Source organism: Coregonus lavaretus, assembly GCF_964263955.1.
Source record: "Coregonus lavaretus genome assembly, contig: HAP1_SCAFFOLD_113, whole genome shotgun sequence".
Lineage (NCBI taxonomy): Eukaryota > Metazoa > Chordata > Actinopteri > Salmoniformes > Salmonidae > Coregonus > Coregonus lavaretus.
In genome coordinates this window covers 169,917-180,925 of record NW_028158022.1, presented here as the reverse complement: position 1 = coordinate 180,925, position 11,009 = coordinate 169,917, and positions in this window count along the sequence as shown.

The following is an 11,009-nucleotide window of genomic DNA, read 5'->3' as shown; positions in this document are numbered from 1 at the left end:
GGCGAGTTACCCCCTAGTACCCTAGCGCCAGTCACCTCTAGGTACATAGGATGGCTACTTCCCAACCAGAACCCTGGCCTGATGCGAACGTGAGTAGATTACGTTGAAAACAACGGTCGGCCATCTTGGAGACAGTCTCTACCTCTTATACCTCAGTGGTCAGGCGGGCACCATTCTTCAGATAAAGAAAAAAGAGCTAAAACTGTGCTGCCAAGACAATAGCTGTTGTGTCCATTTCAAATGTATTACTACAGTTATGTAATAGCACGTTTCAGCTTTCTAATTTAGAAATAACATTTCATAACATGCTAGGTCACAAATACGTCAAGGTATTATCAAGTTTGGTAAAGGTTTTAGCTACGTGTTATTTTTGTGTCAAACCCGAGTGAGTGAAGAACGTGATAAAAACTATTTTACAAGTCACATAGCTAACTAGAGACTTTGGGTTTGTCTGCGTGATTGAATGTACATAATTTCATCAAGATAATTTAATAAATAATCAATTTATTTGAGATTTCTGAGTTCGTTTACATCAACATACTTCACTTCAGACAGTACGGATGCATTAGAGAGAGAGAGAAGTTGACGGTTGCACTACTATTTTGAAGCTGCCTGAATGTAATGTCCAGCAGTTTTCTACATGTGTTGTAATCTAGGGTTGAAACCTGTTCAACCGAAAAAGAAAGTCAAAAAGAACCGGAAACTAAAGTGTTCTATACTTTTCAGGAATAGCAGTCATTTTAAAAGCATGGAATCCAGGTAATGACGTTATTTTACTTTCCTGGCATAAAATGTAAATGTAAAATTGTTCTCCAGTCCCACAAAAATCGCAACAACCCAGGTAACAAGGACCGTAACTGAGACAGAGACATTTGTAACATTCCCCTTAAGTCTTCCAGAGGTACTGCATGTCATAGCCTGTTTGGGACATTACAGGCACATTCATAACGTTTCTAATAAGTATTATAGAGGTTATTGTCTTGTTTTGTATGCTTTGCACAAAATAATAAAATGCAGGACGACAGGATATTTATAAACGTAGCTCTTTATTAGCTAGCTATAACTGGCATGTCCATGTGTCTCTGGCCATGATCATCTTTAGAATGACCTCACCACCTGGGTGGTCTTAACCAATCATAGCACAGTATGATATGACAGTATAATGCATCCAATTACAATTCAGTATGCTGACACATATGAATATTACATCCCCCTTCTTTTAAAAAAAGAAAAAATATGTAGAACAATAAAGCGTTTCTTTTGAATATATGCTCTGTAGTTTGAACTCGAGGTAAGTAACCATTTAAACTGCACCAACTGCATCAACATAACAGACAAACAATGATTCAGCATACTGTTACTTTTAGAACAAACATTTCTCAGCAACTCAGCTTTTCACTGTAGCAATGACATCTCAACATATCAAACAAATACCATACCAAAGCATTTCAAGTTAACTTTCAATAACAAGTTTACAGTCTGGAACTCTTTCAGGGCAGCGATCCGCCTACACCCTTTGACATTTCACAGGTCTAGGACAGCTCTAGGCTTGACCTCTCTTCCTGACCTTGTGTGATATGAAGCTGGGCATGCTTCTGTGTCAGTCAACAGTTATTGTGGTGTTGCAGGTAAGTATGATGTATGTTGTGTTGTGTCTGTGTTTAGTCCACCCCGTTCTCTTTCAGGGGAACAGTTCATATCGTCAGTGTGTTGTTCTTTTGTGTTCAGTAGGTGACGACGATTGCGGCGGTACACCGCTCCTTCTGCGGTGCGAACGAGATATGAACGTTCAGTGTCAGCTGGTTGGATGACGACTGCTGGCTTCCAGTAGCCATGCTCCTGGATTCTAACTGACTCTCCGTCGTTCAGTGGTGGCAGTGGTCTGGCTGACCTGTCGTAGTATCGCTTTTGCTGTTGTTGTCTCTGTGCACGTTTTGCATGCACTTCCTTGTAGCTGACGACCTCAGGTTGCAGCTGCTGGTTGGTGCTGGGAAGGATTGAGCGAAGTCTGCGGCTCATCAACAGCTGGGCTGGTGATTTGAAGTTGTCAACTGGAGTGTTGCGGTATTCAAGGAGACTGAGGTAGGGGTCTCTCTTGTCTGCTTTTGCTTTGTCCATGAGTGATTTAGCGATCTGCACAGATTTTTCAGCAAGGCCATTACTTTGAGGGTAATGTGGGCTTGTGGTGACGTGTGTGAACTCCCATGCTTTTGTGAAGGATTCAAACTCATTTGATTTGTAACAGGGCCCATTGTCAGATATTAAAGTCTCTACAATGCCATGCCTGGCAAAGGCTGCTTTCAGCTTGTGTATCACAGCTGCAGATGTGGTGCTGTGAAGCTTGTCGAGTTCGAAGTATCTGCTGTAGTAGTCCACTGTTATAATGTAGTCCTCGTTGTTCCACGTGAACAGATCGGTTGCCACGACCTGCCAGGGTCGGTCTGGGATACGGTGAGGTAACATTGGCTCTTTGGTGTTTGAGGGGCGTCGTTCAAGACAGGTGGGGCATTTACCAACCATGTCCTCTATTTGTTTGCACATTCCGGGCCAAAACAAAATGTCCCGTGCTCTCTGTTTGCACTTTTCCATGCCCATGTGTCCAGCATGGATCTTTGTCAAAATCTCTTCTCTGAGACTGGTAGGAATGATGATTTTCTCTCCTTTGAAAATTATTCCGTTGATCTGTGATAGTTCGTCACGATGGTTCCAGAACTCTGAGACACTCTGAGGGCATTTTCTCCTCTCCTCAGGCCATCCTGACTGTATGACTTTCCTCAGCTGTGTGAGTTGTGTGTCTTTTTCTGTTTCTGCTCGGATCTCCTTCAGTTTTGTGTCACTAACTGGTAAGTTGCTGTACACGGTGTGCACCTGCATGTCCATGCCTTCACTGAGGCTGCTGTCCTTGTAGGTAAGAAACTTCCTGGAGAGTGTGTCTGCAACAGGGATGTCTTTGCCTGGACGGTGAGTGATTGTGAAGTCGTATTTTTGTAGTTGAAGGATCATTCTCTGTAGCCTTGGCGGGGCTGCGGCTAACGGTTTCCTCATGATTGACTCGAGGGGCTTGTGGTCTGATTCCACAATGACTTGTCGTCCATAGACATACTGATGGAAACGCTTACATCCGAACAGAATGGCGTACAGCTCCTTTTCGATTTGAGCGTAGTTGATTTCACAGTCTGTGAGAGATTTGGAAGCGTAGCCGATGGGTTTTCCTTCTTGCAGTAGCACTGCCCCTAGTCCATACTTTGACGCGTCCACCTGGAGTCTGAGCTCTTTGTTGGGGTCGTAGTAGGCAAGGATTGGTCCTGGTTCTCTCGTGATCAAGTCTTTCACTTTCTGGAAAGCGATGTCGTGTTGGTTGTCCCAGAGGAACTCACTGGACTGCTTTAGCAGCTGACGCAGGGGTGCATTAGCATTGGAGAGGCTGGGTGCGAACTTGGCTAAGTAGTTGACCATGCCAAGCACTGTTTCCAGCTCTGCGCGGTTCTTTGGTGGCTCCATTTCCTTTATGGCTGAGATCTTCTGCGGATCTGGCTTGATTCCATTCGCTGTGAGAAGATGTCCGAAGTAGCTGACCTCTGTAGCGCCGACTGTGCTCTTCTCGGGGTTGAGCCGGACTCCTCTCTCGCGGGACCTTTGCAGCATCGCGTTGAGGTTTCTGTCGTGTTCCTCTTTGGTTCGACCATAGACAAGGATGTCGTCCACAATTGCCACGACTCCGTCGAGGCCTTCGTACACCTCGTCGATCTTTCGCTGAAACTCGTCTTGGGCTGAGATAATCCCAAAAGGCAGGCGACGGAACCTGTAGCGTCCAAACGGTGTGTTGAACGTTGTGAGCTTAGATGACTCTTCTGTGAGCTTGATAGCCCAGTAGCCTGATCTGGCGTCCATGACACTGAAGTAGCGTGCGCCCGCTAGCTTGTGTGTGATGCCATCTAGCGTCGGTAAGGGGTAATGGGGGCGTTTGATAGCCTTGTTCAAGTCTCTTGGGTCGAGACATACTCTGAGCTTGCCTGTGCGTGGTTTCTCCACCACCACTAACGCGTTGACCCAATCCGTCGGTTCTGTAACCTTGGTGACGATGTCAGATTGCTCCATGCTCTCCAACTCTTTCTTCAGACGGGCGCGGAGAGCAAGTGGAATCTTTCTCAGTGGGTAGACCACAGGGGTTGCGTCTGGGTCAAGGTGAATGGTACATTCTCCTGGGAATAGTCCTATTCCTGTAAAAACATCAGCAAACTCCTCCATGCCATTCTCTATCTCTACTGGTGCTGTCACTGATAAAACTAGCTTGATAAGGTCCATGTCTAAACATGCTTTAAGACCTAGCACTGCAGGTGCTCGAGTGTCAACAACGTAAAAGTCCAACATCATGTCCCTTTCCTTGTATTTGCATTTGAGAGTGCATGTGCCTTTTACTGGGAGCTGTTCACCACCATAACCAGTCAGTCTGTGCGTGGTGGGCTGTAGCTCACACTCAGATGTCAAGCTTCTGTACTTACTCAGAGGAATAATGTTTACTTGTGCACCAGTGTCTAGTTTGAATTTTAGCTCTGTGCCTTGTCTTCCTATCTCAATGTCAGCAAAGGCTTGCTCTGTCTCTGATATCTGACTTTTCTGTGTCACTGAATCAATAAACAGTTCATCTGCATTTGACTCTTTGATTGACATTTCATCTTCACTCACTGTATGTACTGTTTTTCCACGGTAAACTCTGCACACTTTTGCAAAGTGATTCCATTTTCCACATTTAGTACACTGTTTGCCTTTAGCTGGGCAATTCCCCTGTTCGCCATGCACTTTGTATCCACAATATCCACATGTTTTGGGGCGTTTGGAGTCTGTGTCGCTCTGTTTTGGAGTTCTGTCTGTCTCTGCTCTGAAACATGCTCTCTGGGCACTGGAGGTGTGCTTTGATGTCTGCCTGACTGCGTGCACTGCTTGTTCACGTGATGCGCTCGTGCTGCCGCCTGAAATGGTTTTCATCTGAACCTGTGCTAGCTCGTGAGATCTGGCTATGTCGATAGCTTTGTCCAGCGTTAACTCTGATCCAACATTCAAAAGTTTCTCTCTCACTCGCGGTGAGTGTATTCCAAATACAATACGGTCCCTGACCATCTCATCCTTGTTTGCATAATCACAGTCTTTCACAAGCAGACGCAGCTCAGTGACAAACTGTTCAAACGATTCGCTAGCGCCTTGTACTTTCTCATGGAATTTGTACCTAGCGAAAATTGTATTGGTCTTTGGCACAACATATGCTTCATAACGATCGTAGTATGTTTTCAGTACCTTTGATTCAGCCTCGGTAAGTGTCCATGTGTTGTAAATGTCTCTCCCTTTTTCACCGATCCAGAGGAGCAGGTAGCTGCACTTTTCCTCTTCTCCTCTTTCCTTCAGAGGACCCTTGAACATCAGCTCCACATGCTGTTTGAACTTACGCCATGCATCGGGTAGATTTGTAGACCCCCAATCCATTCGAGGTGAAGGAACTCCAGCAAAATCCATCTTTTAGTCCTTTTACTCTGACACCATGTCTTGTTTTGTATGCTTTATACAAAATAATAAAATGCAGGACGACAGGATATTTATAAACGTAGCTCTTTATTAACTAGCTATAACTGGCATGTCCATGTGTCTCCGGCCATGATCATCTTTTAGAATGACCTCACCACCTGGGTGGTCTTAACCAATCATAGCACAGTATGATATGACAGTAGAATGCATCCAATTACAATTCAGTATGCTGAAACATATGAATATTACAACTACTACACATATAATTCAAGTCATACCTTTATTGTCATTCATGCTCTTATTTTTAACCTAGTAGTTTTGCAAAAGTGTAACCTGCGTCAATTCTAGGAAATATTGGAATAACGTGCTTAAGAGGAGCCCTGACACGCACAACAGGATAACACAACTACCACATTTTCAATTGACAATCATTGATTTAAATGGATGTGGTCAATAGATTTGTATAGGCATATATACTCATTTAATTTAACTTGTAAGCCAAGGTTGGATTAGTAGGTCTATGCAACATGCACCTGGATAACCGCGTCATGAATCGGAACGGGCTCCAACGTCCTCATATACACATTATGACAAAATAAAGATCTTAATATTTCACGAAATAAAGACATAGAAGAAAACAGGTTCTAGAAACTCAATTTCTCCATGGCAATAGAATGTAAACATGTAAATTGCGCCAAACATATCCAAATATCGCCTACAACTCAATTCTCAGCGCAGCATATTGGACGACTCCACAGGCATTGATCATTCGCGACTTTAAGTCATTCCTGTTATCTCTAGAGCATCCCGTATATTTATAGCGCTGCATTTCGTCCCCCTCTGACCATGGATAGGGTTGGGAGCATTCCTGAGTTCACTTATGGTCCCACTAAGGTAATCTTAGGAGATATTCCTTTTGGCATACTGTAAATGCCTGTGCATAATGTACCTAATAAAGCATAATTGTTTTAATTATCTTCAAAGGAATTCTGTAGAAGCAGCCTTTATTTTCAGACTCTGCAGGCCTGCTGGGAGGAAGCATATTACAATAAACAGGTAAGATTCATCCCACAAAAACAGTAACCACAGAAAAAAATAGATAGATTTAATCCCAAAACAAGAGTTTTATTTCAAGACAGTTTAGAGAAGATGGTCATAAGAGTTTTTAATATCACTTGCAAATTGTGAGACATGAGCAGTTGTGAAATGTTGCGAGAGGCCCTTCTGAAAGCACATTATATGGTCTTTAGTGGCACGGTCTCACACCTTACCTCATCTTGCAGAAGAAGTTCATGGTCCACTATCTGCTGCTCCAGAGTCGAGGCCAGGTCTCGCCCCATGTCACCATGGAGCACATGAGCGACTGGCTGGTGTATCAGGGCAAAAAATCCCTTAGGGAGAGGTGAGTACCACGTCAGCTCTCACCTTCACTGCCATTCTCTGTCACCAGCAGCACTCCAGGAGGTGTGGGTAAAATAAACAACAGATAAATAGGAAGCCAGGAAAGTTGAAATGCTTTGTGTTTTATTTGAAGGGTGTGGAAGGAAACCCTGGAGGAGGGGAACGAACTCGCTCGGCTGGTAAGAGAATGAGAGTTAGAGACTTAGACTATCAGTCAGTGAGCTCCTTTCTAGCCTTTCAACAACTAGTCAGTACAGCAGAATATATCTGTTGTGAAATTACACTAATGGGACTTCCTGTTTCCTACGGCAGACCTGGGAAGTAAACACCTGCCTAAAAATGATTGACATGGAGCACAAGGCTGTCTGCAAGCTCCGCCGCTCTATGCACACCACCTCTCCAGCTGGCGCTGACATGTGAGTTCCATGTACTGCCCTGCATACAGCTTGCTCCATTCATCTACACATCTGGAGCTATGCAGAAAATAACTAGGGCAGTGTTCTCTGTGTGAACATTGCACATCGTTTAGCTTTCTCTGCTGCTTTTTGTTGATTTCAGCGACCCCAAGGTCCACATCATCGTGGAGAGAGCTGTGAGGAGCATTCTGGACAAGCTGTCCAATAAGCCCTGTAGCAACCTGCTCAGCCCATCCCAGGTGGTGGTGGAGCTGGTGCCCAGGATCCTCCTGGCCCTGTGGCTTCAGCCAGAGGAAGACCATTCAGATCAGCCCATCCTCCTAAGCGGGATGGCTGTGAGTATGGTGGTGGCCGTAGGGGAGAAGCTCTCCAACATGTTGAAGGCCTCTTCTCCTCACACCCCTTTCTCCCGGGCTGCTGCTTTTGACTCTGTGAGGTCGATCCTCGGGAGAATCAGCCAGTCCTTCTCCCTGGATGACCTCAAGACCCCTTTTTTTATGAGCTCTGTCTGTGCCTTTGTGGCGGACGAGGTGAAAAGCTACTTCCAGCCTACTGCAGACACCCTGCGAGTTCCCCCTGTCCTAGTGGTGGCCTTCTCCGCCACACTACCAGCTGATATCCAAGCAGGTGAGTAGCACTCATAGAAAGCACTCTGACAGATGCCTTTTGTCATGACATCCTGGTGCCTTGTAGTAGTAGAGCCAATCAGGATTTTAATTATCACCCCTAACACAGATGCAGACCAGGCTTCTTCCCACCTGGAGGTTGTGGACATCACCCCTAACACAGAGAAAGACCCGGCTTCTGCACACCTGGAGGTTGAGGGATTCCCCCCTAACACAGAGTTTGACCCAGCTTCTCCCCACCTAGATGTTGTTGAAATCACCCGTAGCAGAGAGGAAGACCCGGCTTCTTCCCACATAGTGGTTTTGGACATCACCCCTAACACAGAGGCTGAGACGGCTTCTACCCACCTGAAGTTTGTGGACATCACCCCTAACACAGAGTCAGACCCTGCTTCTTCCCACCGTATGGTTGTTGACATCACCCATAACTCAGAGGCAGACCCAGCATCTTCCCACCTGGAGGTTGTGGACATCACCCCTAACACAGAGGCAGACCCGGCTTCTTCTCACCTGGAGGTTGTGGACATCACCCCTAACAAAGAGGCACACCTTGCTTCTTCCCACCTGGAGGTTGTGGACATCACCCCTAACAAAGAGGCACACCTGGCTTCTTCCCACCTGGAGGTTGTGGACATCACCCCTAACACAGAGGCAGACCCGGCTTCTTCCCACCTAGAGATTGCGGTCATCAACCCTAACAAAGAGGCACACCTGGCTTCTTCCCACAAGGAGCTTGTGGACATCACCCCTAACACAGAGGCTGAGACGGCTTCTACCCACCTGAAGTTTGTGGTCATCACCCCTAACACAAAGTTAGACCCGGCTTCTTCCTATCAGGAGGTTGTGGAAACCAACCCTAACACAGAGACAGACCCGGCTTCTTCCCACCTAGAGTTTGCGGACATCAATTCTAACAAAGAGGCACACCTGGCTTCTTCCCACCTAGAGGTTGTGGACATCACCCCAAACACAGAGGCAGATCCTGCTTCTTCCCACCTGGAGCTTGTGGACCTCACCCCTAACACAGATGCATACCCTGCTTCTTCACTCTTGGAGGTTGTGGACGTCACACCTGAAGAAAAGCCTCTCATGGTGGCCGTCTACACCACTCTGCCATCTGACATCCAAGCAGGTGAGTAAGACTTATAGAAAGCACTCTGACAGGTGCCATTCATCATGATAACATGTAAAGTGTTGGTCCCATGTTTCATGAGCTGAAATAAAAGATCCAATTCAACTGGCCAGTGTTTAGAACCTACGGTTTGCATTTATTTACATTCTGTCCCGCTTTTGTCCCTTTCCAGAGGATGTTGCTGTGGTCACCCTGGACGTCACCCCACACGTCACCAAGGACGTGACCCTGGATGTTCCATGCAGGGCGAGGAAAGGGGCAGTCCAGCGTTTTTTTTGCAGGCTTTGGAGGGCAGTGTGCTGCTGCGCTTGCCACAAGGAAGAGGAGGAACAATATTAATTATTCATTAGACCAGAAACAGGATTGAACCATATACCATTAAATTCTTTGCATTATAGTTGCCTTCAATTCTGATTTTCTTTTGTTTAATTCTTAATTAATTTCAGAACATTTCTCTAAACTTTGTGGAGTAGGTTGTATAAATAGGTGGGAAACATCCCAATCCCAATTTTAATGCTTTTAATAATTAACTTATTACATTTTTTTTAGATGTATTATTTGAGAAAAAAGTGGAGGGCGCGACAAAAAAACTTTAATCATCATAGAAAACTCTTGCTCACTATTAAAAATGCATTGTTTTATTTAAGCAAGGTTAAAAGATTAACGTTTCAGCCTAGTCTATGACAATATGCAAGTTGTGTTTGCCCAGTTAAAGGGGGACCCAGACTCAACCTGGTTCTTGAGGGTTGCAGACACTGAATAATTATCATTTGAAATTAATGGCACTTTTCAAGTCTTGACTAAAAATCTATAATGAATATTAATTTAAATACAATTGACTTGAGGATCAGAGCAGGCAGGCTGACTGGCTTGCCCTGAAGGCCCTCTGCCTCTACCTCTGTGTGGTTAATCTCAGCCAAGAGGTTGTATGGGTTGTATGGCATCCGGGGTAACCTCCTCCTCTCCTGTATCTAACCCATCTTTCTGGCTGTGAGTTCGACTGAGGTCACTCGTTCTCTCTCCCAGGGTGTTGGATAGTTTCTCCTCCTCTGTGTCTTGTGTATTTTCTACATTGTAGAATAATAGTGAAGACATCAAAACTATTAAATAACACATATGGCATCATGTAGGAACCAAAAACGTGTTACACATATCAAAATATATTTCAGATTTGAGATTCTTCAAAGTAGCCACCCTTTGCTTGATCACAGCTTTGTACATACAGAATAATACGAAATGTTCTGAGACCAGGTTGCGCTTTCACCTCCCCCGGTAAGAGGGGAATAAGGCAACCTCAGAGTTACATTCAAGGATACTTTATTGACACACACGGATGAAATGGACATGGAAAGGTAGTGGAATGATAGTGGTCCTGTAATGGACAGATAACAGGGCTAATGAATATGCACAATAACTGATAGCACAAGTAGAGCAACAACGCTATTAACAAAGGAAGGGCTGTATTAATGGCATAATGCTACCTGCAGAGTATTACACAACACAGTAAAACACAGAGAGGCAACTTACAATAGGCAATGGTAGTAAATATAAAGAACAACAAGTAAGAATGATATACATGTTACAAACTCACTTTGTGCACGTACACTATCCCACGGTATATCTGTGCATTCAAATTGTCATCGATAAATGCAATTGTGTTCATTGTCTGTAGCTTATGCCTGCCCATACCATAACCCCACTGCCACCATGGAGCATTCACAACGTTGACATCAGCCAACAGCTCGCCCATACGCTGCTTTACAAGTGGTCTGAAGTCGTGAGGCCAGTTAGAAGTACTGCCAAATTCTCTAAAGCCGCCTTGGCTTATGGTTGAGAAACTAACATAAACGTATCTGTTAACAGCTCTGGTGGACATTCCTGCAGTCCGTAAGCCAATTGCACGCTGCCTCAAAACTT